This window comes from Venturia canescens, chromosome 4 (genome assembly GCF_019457755.1).
Source record: "Venturia canescens isolate UGA chromosome 4, ASM1945775v1, whole genome shotgun sequence".
Lineage (NCBI taxonomy): Eukaryota > Metazoa > Arthropoda > Insecta > Hymenoptera > Ichneumonidae > Venturia > Venturia canescens.
Genome location: NC_057424.1, coordinates 22,016,666 through 22,029,108, shown reverse-complemented (window position 1 = coordinate 22,029,108; position 12,443 = coordinate 22,016,666). Strand labels below are relative to the sequence as shown.

The following is a 12,443-nucleotide window of genomic DNA, read 5'->3' as shown; positions in this document are numbered from 1 at the left end:
AGTAAAACCTGGCAGAGTGTCATCTCTCCATCGTTGAAACTCTCTAACCGTAGCAACTCTGCATCGTGTCAAGTCTCCAAACGTGTCAACTCGCCATCGGGGCAAGTCCCGATCGTAGCGATTCATATATTAAATATTTACCGCCCTTCGAGCGCATGTTTTTTTTGGAGGAAAATGGCTTTTTTCGTCGATTTCATCGCTTTGGAAATAGTTCATAATTTGGAATTGCTTTGCAATGTTTACTATATTTGGGGATTCCGAAACACGTTAGCGCAATCATCTCAGCAATTTTATTAATTTCTGAAATTTAGAAATATGTTGTTCAGAATAAAAAGAGAAAATTATCTTACACTTAGGGATTTCTATCAGCAGTAATATTAAAGAGAATTTTTAACCTTTTCAGTCACGCAATTTTATTTAAAACAAACATTGGAAACATACGTTACATTTGCCTGTAAAAAAAATTAAATTGTGAGATGAAAAATAAAATGACGCCACTGTAGAGGCGTACGTGACTGAAAGGGCTAATCTGTGATGATCTGAATTTTCTCATGAGATAATTTTGATGAGAATAATACAATTTTGAAAAAAGTTCCTGCGATCTTTTAGATAAATCTGACAATTTCGCTGGAAAAGTGGTAAAAAACGATCGAGACTTGCCTCGATGGAGGGTTGACACGCTTGGGGACTTGACATAATGGAGAGTTTCAAAGATGTAGAGTTGACATGCACCCTGTCCCGCTGTGTATTGGATTTCGGCCGGAGAATCGCTTCGTAGCAGTAGAGAAGAGTGGACAACGGGCGAGTGCGCGAAGGGAAAGGTGCAAACATGTTTTGCTTCGCGTTCGCTGCTCACTGCGCATGGCGAGGGGGGAGGCGTGCGTGGACTCCGGCCCGAGCGAGCAACACGTTTCGCTTCACTCACCGCGTGCCGGGCGTGAGCATCGGTTCGGTTTGTCAATGTTACGCATCATTGTTTGTAGATTCCAGTGAAATTGAGAAAACGGAGCACAAAATACGACACGTGGAATTCTATTTTATCTTTAGTGACTAAAATAATCTTTTGGGTGTGGTTCCGAAAAGCCCATATGCGCGATTGACTTGGGATTTAGTACCCTTATGTTTTTGGCCATTCTGAGCATGAATCTGACAATTAAAATTGGCGCAAATGAAGCTAACCCCCCTTAAATTAGAAAAACACGATTTTTGAGAGGTTTTTCTTAGTTATTTTGGAAAATAATGATTGGAGACGAAAATATTTTAGACAAAAGTTGTAGATTTTATAAAAATACATCTTTTTTGTTTTACACATTTTTTTTGTAAAATCATTATTTTCTGAGAAGAAGAGCATAATGTGTAAGAACAGAAAAACTGAAATTCCAAAAAATGGAAATGTACGAAACCTTAAGTTAAATAACGGTAAACGTCATGCCAGCAAACTCAAACTCAAACCGAAAAACCCAAACCCAAACCAACCCAAACCGAGAAGAACCCAAACCCAAAAAAACCCAAACCAACAATTCCACACACACATCCGAAGGTGCCCCGGACCCACCCAACGATTCCACACACACATCGAAGGTGCCCCGGATCCACCCAACGATTCCACACACTCACGCACACATCGAAGGTGCTTCGAATCCACCCAACAATTCCACACACACATCGAAGGTGTTTCGAACCCACCCAACAATTCCACACACACATCGAAGGTGCCCCGGACCCACCCAACGATTCCACACACACATCGAAGGTGCCCCGGATCCACCCAACGATTCCACACACTCACGCACACATCGAAGGTGCTTCGAATCCACCCAACAATTCCACACACACATCGAAGGTGTTTCGAACCCACCCAACAATTCCACACACACATCGAAGGTGCCCCGGACCCACCCAACGATTCCACACACACATCGAAGGTGCCCCGGGCCCACCCAACGATTTCACACACTCATGCACATATCGAAGGTGCTTCGAACCCACCCAACAATTCCACACACACATCGAAGGTGCCCCGGACCCACCCAATGATTCCACACACACATCGAAGGTGCCCCGGGCCCACCCAACGATTTCACACACTCACGCACATATCGAAGGTGCTTCGAACCCACCCAACAATTCCACACACACATCAAAGGTGCTCCGGACCCACCCAACGATTCCACACACACATCGAAGGTGTCCCGGGCCCACCCAACGATTTGGGTTGGGTTTGTTTGGGTTTGGGTTTTTCAGTTTGAGTTTGAGTTTGCTGGCATGACGTTTACTGTTATTTAACTTAAGGTTTCGTACATTTCCATTTTTTGGAATTTCCGTTTTTCTGTTCTTACACATTATGCTCTTCTTCTCAGAAAATAATGATTTTACAAAAAAAAATGTGTAAAACAAAAAAGATGTATTTTTATAAAATCTACAACTTTTGTCTATAATATTTTCGTCTCCAATCATTATTTTCCAAAATAACTAAGAAAAACCTCTCAAAAATCGTGTTTTTTTAATTTAAGGGGGGTTAGCTTCATTTGCGCCCATTTTAATTGTCAGATTCATGCTCAGAATGGCCAAAAACATAAGGGTACCAAATCCCAAATCAATCGCGCATATGGGCTTTTCGGAACCTTATCCGCGAAAACGGACAAGTCAGTAAATCTACTCAATGCATAGTTTGACAGTTCCGAGCTCGATACAGTTTCTGTATCACTTCGAAGTCGCGCAGGCAAGATTCCATGCAGATAAGTCGGGGTCGCAAACGCTGCACGCTTAAGCAATGGAGGCGTGTATAACCGCAACTAATGTACAGCCGAATGCTAACGATAGGACGCGAGCGAACGAACACGCGTGCATCCACGCGGGCACACTCGATTCTCCATGAAGTGTCGTTACAATTGTTTCTGTTACTCGATATCATCTTATCAATTTGCGCAAAAACGGTTTTTTACAAGAGACGTCCTTTACAGAAATAAAGAAAATCTTGACTTCTCATTAAAGTCAAAATTAGATGAACGGAGAGAATGAAATTTGAATAATTACTGTGAGTAATGATAGTGCGGTGACGAGCTGCAATTCATGATATTATTGTGGGAGAAAAATTGAATTTTCTTATAAATTAAATAATATTTATTGTTCCAATCTTTGAAATTTTGCAGTGCGTTACAGGAATGAATACTTTTCGTTAACTTGTAAGATTACTGTTTAATTCTCTCCGTGTGATTTTCAATTCTCGCGCAATAAGGTTGAATTTTTGGTGAAAAAACCCAGGTTCCTCGAAAAAGAGACCAGCAAAAATGAAAATTTGTGGTAATTAATCGGGGTTACGATTTTTTGTGAAATGGTGAAGTGATAGCAAGTCAAAAACGTAGAAGCACAGGAAGCATTGGAAGAAAAGTGCGTTGAAAATATATATGTGAAGTTCTTTTTTTATCCAGAGCCTCGAGCGGGACGAGAGGATCTTAGAGGAAAAGGGAGAACGAGAAAATCGAGGGCGTACCTACAGACACGAGTGAGTAACTGCACCAAGAAATTTTTTACAATCATAAGTGGGAATATTCTTTGAAATTCATTTTTAGAAAAACTCGTAAACCACCGAATGTTTTAAATGGGATACCGTACACCACCAAACGATTTGCTCAAAAAACATTCATTTTTACTTCGCGGGGAGGGGGCCATCTTCGGGGGGATTTTTGGAGATTCATTTTTGAAAATCGAACTCGTCGATTTGAACAGGGCTTCGTAAATCACAAGACGATTACTCAGAAGTTTATGAAAATAAAAATGAATTTCAGCTGCATTTAAGCAGGAGGCCAATTCGGTGAAGGTTGTAACAAAGTTCCTTGCAGTGCTAAAAGAATCTGCAAGTCGATCGAGTTCCGAAACAAATTTCTACTTCCCGAGGTGACCGCTATGAAAAAGCGTCTTCTTGAGAGACTCCGAAAACCGTAATCTCTGACATTCAAAACTTGAACCCGTTGCCAGTACAGCAAGTTTTTCTTGGTATTGACTTTACCGACTGCGTTCCGTGAATCGACATATAAACAAAGTTCTCGAATATAAAAAATCGATTGTTGGAACCGAGACAGATGGAAACACGCGCCGACTTGTGAAAATTCAAAGTAAACAATTATTTCGCGTGTTAACTATATTTCTAGCAATTAAACCGCGTCGAATTGACTTGCAGAGAGTTTCCGAGGCACGAATTTTCAGCTTTCGTCCGCAGCAGAGAACAAAGAATTAAAATCGTAGCAACGAGTAATAGAAAATTGGAGGGACGATTGCCAGTCGTGAAATTATCTTCAGCTTATTATCCAACTCTCTAATTTTTCAAATCTGTCCCAGACAATATTTATTTTTTGAATCAACCTATGAAACTTTTAATACGACATATTGAGACCGATCCATTGAATTTTTATTCGCGTTCCCAAACCGACGTCTCGAGTATTAAAAATATTTTTAGCCCACATGAATATCAATGATGAATTATGATAATCGTGAAACTTTCGTCTCTCGAGAGAACTCATAGAAACGTTGACACGATATATGTCCGCCACCGTCTGACATTTCTTACCTTTCCCCCTGTTGATTTCCGTAATAACAGTCTGTTCCGCGGGAGTCAGCATGCACACAAACGCCCACGATAAATATATTGGATCTCTTTCTCTGTCTCTCTCTTTCTTCATTTTACGTTCGGTCTTTTTCCCTCATGAAACTAAAAGGTTAAAGCACGTCTCATATCGAGACATTAACCGCTATAAGCGTCAAGACGCGTTCGATCGATTTATAGTCAGGGTGTTTCTCGTATAACGTGACTTAATAAACACACACACACACAACAAAGAGAGCACATTCATCCCCTGATTCGATAGAACGATGTTCCTGTTGACAAATTTTTTTTTCTACTTAATTATAGCTTTCGCATGGTCCTCAAAACTCAATAGCTTTGAGTCAAATTTAACGTTTTACGTTGCATGAGGGTTTGCGAGTTGAAAAATCTATTAATGGGAGGTGAAACTGTAGTTATATTCTCATTTACGTTTTAAACGGAAAACTGTAATAGGGAAGTTAATCGATGTTTCGATCAATCCTTCCGTACTTCTCTAGCCTTTTGCAGATATGTGAGATTTTTTCAAGGACTTTAGAATTGATTCGATTTAATTGATTACTGAGTTATGATATAATTTGAGATTCGGACAAACAATTATTCGGCATTTATATCGAATGCTTTGCGAACGTGGAATATTGATGGTCAACAAAAAAAAATAATGTTAAAAAGTTTGAAACGTCCATTCCGAATGAGCATTTTATCATGAGCTATCGGGGTTATTCTAGAATTTCAAATTTCTGACATTTCAAATCGCGATGCAAATTACCAATTCATATGAGAATTATGAAAAGTATTTCGGATTTATTTCAAACAAACTCTGACAGCGGTAAGATCACCTTTGTCATTCTCGAGATGTCTCATTGGCATATTTATGAGAAGCTAAGTTGGCTCAACAGATGACCTTGCTCTTCAAGACCGAAGGAAGGTCAATGCTGAAAAAAAATCAAATTAATTGATTTTTTTCTCATGGCTAGCATTTTATTTGGGAATTAGCATGAAGGCGATAACAACTATATTGTACGCCGTCGATTTTCAATAATTTGACTGAATGAAATTTTTTATGGAGCTGGAGTCGCTTGCGCGTTACGCCAGATTTTTCCTACCGATCAGAAAAAAGTCGGTGTCGAGCAAAATATTAAAAATTGAATTCTAAAAAGTCGTAAACATCAGTGGAATTTTAACATACCGTTCATTATTTTAGAGCAATAAAACTTTATTAAAAAATGAAGTAGCTCATGTCGAAAGATTCGAACAGATTCAGAAAAAATAAATACCGAATGTTGCAGCTAAACTCTCTTTTATATACGTAACGACGCTGAGGTTTGCAGCGCTGGAATCCAACGAAATTAACGAAGGTAGCATTTGTAATTAACCAATTTTTTATTTCACGAGTAATTGGTGTGGACTGAAAACCTACGAATTGGAAATTAGGCAGATAACAGAATTGAAGAATTACTGGAATTGTTGGACAGTTTTTTCAGATGATTTTGTTGGACTGTTACATCCCGAAACAATATTTTGTCAAAACCACCAAGATTCGATTGCCCGGAGAAATAATTTGTGCCGAATACGTCCGAGAAACTATTTCAACGAAATCTGGTTTGGATAATGGCCAAAACAGATGTAACTATTAAAATATATACAGAAGGAGAAAAAATAAAAGCGTTGAGGGAAACCGCAAGCCGCAAGAGGGGGCGCACGTTTGTACATATTCTCGTGTATAGTATTACGTACATGTAAATTGTATAAAGGTGCGAGAATCGCGGACGCTCGACCGTGATATCGGTACATAGCGCGGAGAGGAAGGGATAAAAATCCACAACGTTTTCAGTATGGCTAGTAGTATAGTGTGACATGGGCAAGAAGAGAGAACATAGCAGGCTGGTGATGAGGTCATCGCATCGCTTTTTTTATCGCCTCCCTCTCTCTTTCTCTCCTTTTTTTCCTTCTTAGCTGCGACGGCAGTCGCGACGCGGAGTGCCCGAACGCTGCCCGCGACTGGGTTGTACCTAAGGACCATTTCATGCCGACTCAGTTGCCCATTTTTTCCCATTTTTATCTCCTCTTATTCGGATTGTCAATTACTCCGACGAATTAACGACCATTTTTTTATCCTGGAATTGTCTATTTGAATAAATCGATTTTTCACTTTCTACCTCTCTCGCCAGCCTGAGCAATTTCATTTTTAACCGTTGACTGAATCCATCCGAAACCTTGAGAATCGTAAATATCAGCGAAATCGAGTCTTTCGGTTGTTCCCTTCGAACTTTTATATAAAATTCCAGTAATTCGAGCTTCCGAAAGATGTTTTAAGGCCAAGTTACTCAAAACCGTGTCGTTTTATATTCGCACAGAATCTCACCGTCCAGAATCGGCTACCAAAGAATAGAAATAAAAATAAATCTCGAAACGAAGAATGCAGAATAATCGATTAGGGATTTCGTCACGGAGAAGCCCATGCAGGAATATTTACACTCGTACACATTCAGGGATATGGTATAATATCGTCGACATACCTCTCGGATCTGGATATATGCGCCACGTGCTCGTTCACGCACGCACATACACGCTCACGCACACAAACACAGTCGTGGGGGAAGGAGACGGGGGCACCCTTTTCCCTTTCTTTTCAGTCTCCTCGTGCATTCGTATATTTGACTATTTGCGTTTCTTTCACGCACCGTAATGTGTACTCGGTTGCACTTGATACCTGTGAAACAGTGCTGCGATCGTGACAAGGACGCAGCATCCGTTCTGCAAATCTTAATCTCGACGAAGAGCGAGAAAAATCATCGGAATTTGGAACGAGTCGAGTTCTCATTGAAATTTTCTCTTCCCACGATGAAAAAGTAATTTCAATGTTTGTTTCACTTTAGTTGTAAATTTTGGTTTGGCTCCTCTCCAGAGAAGCGATCTTCCGATCGAATTTGTTTGATGCTTTGCCCTATAGAATAAGTGAGGATTCGTAAAAAAATGTATAAAAACGTATTTTGAATCAACAGCTGCGTTTGATCTGCCAGAAAACTTGGCCATTGTACGCTCGGAGCACACATTCGGGTTTGCATCCTATGTATATACACATAGGAAAGTCATGACCACGTGTTTCCCGGTGGAACGATAAAAGACTTTGGGCGCAAGCGCGCTACTCCTCCGCGCGGCTCGCGAGACAAGTTTCGAATATCGTCCGCGTCTAGCTTTTGCCGTGTGTCTGGCGAGGCAACTATACGTCCATCGACAGTGAGCAAAGCGCGAGCATTTTGTGTGACCAACGCGGCTTAGATTGAGAAGGAGAAGATTGAAATTGCTATGTGAAACAGTGAGTTTATTGTGAGATGGAATAAAGGCGAGTCGGTGACTTGACGCGCTCTCCCGAATCGCTTGTTAATCCGTTGAGTTCGAATCTCACGATTTTCGAATGACCTTGCCGCGTTTTCGACGGTAAAAACGGGGGGAGGCTCGAGCAAAAGTGATAAAAGAGCGTTTCCTTGATCGACGCTCGCGTGTGTATCCGATGATTCATCGCTTCTCGTGCGAGTGAAAACAAAAATCACCATCTGTCGTGTTCGAATACTGCGAGCGCCATTGTAACATTGGCTCGAACGTGTGCAGTGTTATCGAGGTAACGCCAGTGGCAAAAATGTTGACACGGCTCTCAGGTTGCAGTGATTAGCTCATTTGTGCCCTTGTTGCAAGAGAAACAGAAACATATATAAATTTCTCGCTGTGCTCCGAAAAATCCACCGCGGAGAAATGACTTGCTCGACGGTCCAACAGACCCTTTAGTTTTTCAACTATTTTGAAGAATGTTCCCCACCTCAGAACACGGAACGAAACTGACGCGTTTATTCGCCACAATAAAGTGCCAATTTTCTAAAATTTCCATCAGCTTTCGCGAAATTGATCGCAGTCGATGATCAATATCACGTGGAACTGAAATCGATAGCCCATCGCCAATTTGTACTAGAAACGAATGAAGAATGTGGCACGAAAAGTTCCCTTGTAATTCCTGCCGCATCCAAAAGTTGTGCCAAATATGTAGCTGAACTCGAGTGAATTAGTCGTGCGAAGTACCCGATCGACGAGCGATCCTTGCGGTTCCTTTAATCTTAAATGTCATCGGTATTATCTCGATGAAATATGCCGAACTGCTGATGCCTCAGAAGTGCGCGAAATGTGGAAAGCGTTGATACAAGCTTAGAGATCAATGAAGCATCGGGATCGATGCAGTTTGTACAGCGAAGAACGCGAAGCGAGCGATACGACGTTGCTTTTTGACAAGTCGTTAAAACAGCGTGATTCAGCCTCTATATTCCCCATAATTAAAGAGTTCTTAATTAAGGAACAGTTTACGTTCTGGTGAACTTTGTGCGAAAGCAATTACAAAGTGCCTTGATTGACAAACAGCAAGGCTGTTGTATCGATCCCGCTCGCCCAATATACACGTATATTATTGCCTGATATACGAGCAAAACATGGCGAGATATGTGTGAAACTAACGTGCGAATAAAACACGAGAGAAGCCTTTGTATAAATTGGCTACGAATGGTGGCGCATACGCTCCTCGTCAATCAGCATGATCTTATAATTGTTCGTCACGCGAAGGGCGAACGATAACTAGCGCGATACGATTGTGTGGGTCGAGATATTTCAGATCCGTTGTAAATATTCGGATCGTTGACAGAAATGAATGGAATTCGGCCTCTATCCGTCGAAAGCCTGGTAGCCAAGGTACGTTTATTCTTACACGACGCTCAAGTTTGCAACGTTCGAGTTCAATTTAATTAACGAACAAAAGGATTTGTAATTCGCCTATTTTTTATTTCACGAATCATTGATGCAGGTTGAAAAACTACGAGTTGCAAATTCGGCAGGACACAGAGTCGGAGATTTACTGGATTTATGCGGGCGGCTTTTTTTACATCATTTCGTTGGATGACTCCGGCGCTGCAAACTTCAGTGTCATTTGTTCTACTCCATCTTAAGGAAGTTCAAGCGATATATGTAGGATACCATATACGAAAAATATATTAGATTTTATTATTCCAAGTTAATGTATTGAATATTTGAATCAACGGCATATTCCGCCAGAACTTTAATACTGCCTTAAAGCTTTCTGTTTAACAAATGTCATTGTGCAAAGATTGGAAAATCATTTTTCCCACAAGATACACGCTTGAGCCTCCTTAAAATATAAATTATACGGAAAATCTCATTTTTAATTGATCCAAAAACTTTGTACACGTTTTTTGAAAGTCGAAATATGAACGAAGTTGCCATACTTTGCTGAGAAAATGCATGGTCATCTGCGTTACCGACAGCGAATGTCTACCGACTCGAGCACAGCACATTAGTGAAATTTCGGATCGAAATCGAAATTCCATCATGAGAGTTCGTTCTTGTAACGTCATTGCGAACAATATCAAAACGGATTTTCAAACAGGATAATTGAACGTTAGATCAACCGAATGAAAATTTCTTAATCAAGCAAAGCGCGCGTGCACGTGCGTGAAAATCAAGCACGCACGCATCAGGTGTCGTGTCAATGCGATATATTAGTTTCTCTCATTCTCTATAAATAATGAGCGATCTGGAATCTCTCGCATATTATGTATATACGCAAAGTGAAAGTGCTGCGTTGCTTATTCGAGTACGCACATGCTCCGGATCGACGAGTTTTTAGGAACTGTATTTAATCAGCAATTTTAAAACGTATATCAGAGAAAGAAGACAAGAAAAAATAAACGGAAAAGGTCGAAAAAAAATATCTCGATGAGATAAGAAATTGTGGTTTGTACATTACCCAATTCGTTGTGCTCCGCTGATATAAAAAATTCTTTTCAATATTTTTTTCATCGCTCTTGGCGAGTTGGTCTAAAAGGATCTTTGAAATTCCGAATTAATAAGTCAGTATTAATCGTAATGATGATTCACAGACGTTTTAAATCGCGAATAACTTTGAATGATATTTCGATTTTGATTGTACGAATATTTAATTAGTTTCATTCCTCCAAGAACTTTAGCAACGACCATCATTCCAGCACGCTCGACGATACGTGTATCGTGTGTGTTTAAGTGGCCCGATTGAACTCTCTACAATCAATTAACACGCTCAAATGGTTTATCTAATAATATCTATCGAATATAAAAGAGAGAAAAAGAGAGAGAGAGAGAGAGAGAGAGAGAGCAGCCCTTTATCGTCTCGTCATAAATGATAATGTTATACTTGGTCTATCGCGACGTATTTCCTTTACATCCTCAGTGAACACATGAGAAAAGTTCGCTTACCTCGAGCCTGTGATACTATAATTCAACGCCTCCGGAAATCATTCATAAATTCCACGTAGTCATTATAATGCGTCAAAAGCCTAGGGAAGTGCGTTTTCAAGCAAACTATCGTATTTTTAATCCATAAATAAAACTTGAGTATAATATTCGTTGAGTGGAAAAAAAAATCATCGACTCCAAAGCAAAGTGATTTCCTCTTCGACCGGAAGTCCTACTTTGGGCTCCTGTTAACATTTTTTCCCCGCTCCGTAAACGTATATCTTTTGCTTTAAATTTTTATCGTAATCTCGTACTGTTTCGATCTTTCAACAACCAGTATCTAATAAGCCATAACTCTTTAAGCTTTCGACCAAAAATATTGGCTTCTTGAAAGATGCTCGAGTCGAAGAATGAAAAAGTTGGTAAATTTCAGTCAAATGTGTACGTCACACGTCGAGTCTGAGTCACGTTTCGAGAAATATTTGCACGAGGAAAAAAACATTCACCGCGTCTACGACGCCGTGTCATAGATTTACCAGCAAGAGAACAAGAGAACAAACAAACCAGAGGCTGAGAAAGAGCTTTTTTTTTTATTCTTCTTTTTTTTTAATTTTTTTTAATTTTTTTTTTTTTTTCTCCATTATCGGCTCCAGTAAGTCGGAGCCGAAGGCTGTGCGTACACAAGTACTTGACAGGATAAAAAAGTCAGTTCACCCACTTTCCGTACGATCGTCGAAGGTGTTGTATCAACTGATTCGTGATACATTCGGGACTAAATAAAATGTGGCGTGCGTATGTACGTTCGTATTGTTTGATACATAAATATAGTATATTGACGAGTATATGAATGACAATATATAAATGTTTTTATACATCAACGTCACTGCATATATACGTGCATGAATTAAATACGTCTGGTAATAAAGCTATACTTGGTACGGGCGCAAGAAAACGTATAATTATCGGTGCTCAACGATGAGGCCGTCGCACCTCGTCGCGGATAATAATATGTACAAGGTGTACGACGTGTTCCGATTGGCATGCCTCGCGACGCTGCCGAAAGTATGGAATTAATGAGGCATATGATGAATCGATTTATCATGTACGCTTTTATATTCTAGAATATTTAAGATCAATGCTCACGTTGTATGTATAGACGAGTCCCAAAGTCTCGAAGAGTCTCTTGAAAACTCGACAATTTGATCGCCCCACGCACCCACGTTATTTCGTCATTCGTGCTTCACATTTTTTATCATGAAACAATTCTTTACCACGAAGATTTCTTCTCGACGTACTTGCAGGAATGGAGAATTTTTTTTATCGGGATAAAAAGAGTCGCGGATTTTTCATTCTCACACTCTGCGGACGAATGTTTAACGTTGAATGTTTTTTATTTTCACGTTTCGTGAAAAAACGTTTCTTCGCTCGTATTTATAGGCAAAGTTATGCCGAGTTTTTCTTCCATTCTTTTGGATCAATGATATAATCGCTGATCGGTGATGACGGCGCTGAACACGCACGATCAAAAAATCCTCGATGACGAGAAGTCGCGGCGAAGGACGAATCGAGAAAGAAA

At 40.1% G+C, this 12,443-nt stretch overlaps 1 long non-coding RNA gene across 1 annotated transcript; it reads left to right on the top strand.

Moving 5' to 3' along the window:
* Window positions 1-7,819: 7,819 nt before the first annotated feature.
* On the top strand, window positions 7,820-11,709 carry LOC122409959 (uncharacterized). Its single transcript, XR_006260810.1, has 2 exons — window positions 7,820-9,331; window positions 9,444-11,709. It is a non-coding gene; the product is annotated as an uncharacterized lncRNA (long non-coding RNA).
* Window positions 11,710-12,443: the final 734 nt, after the last annotated feature.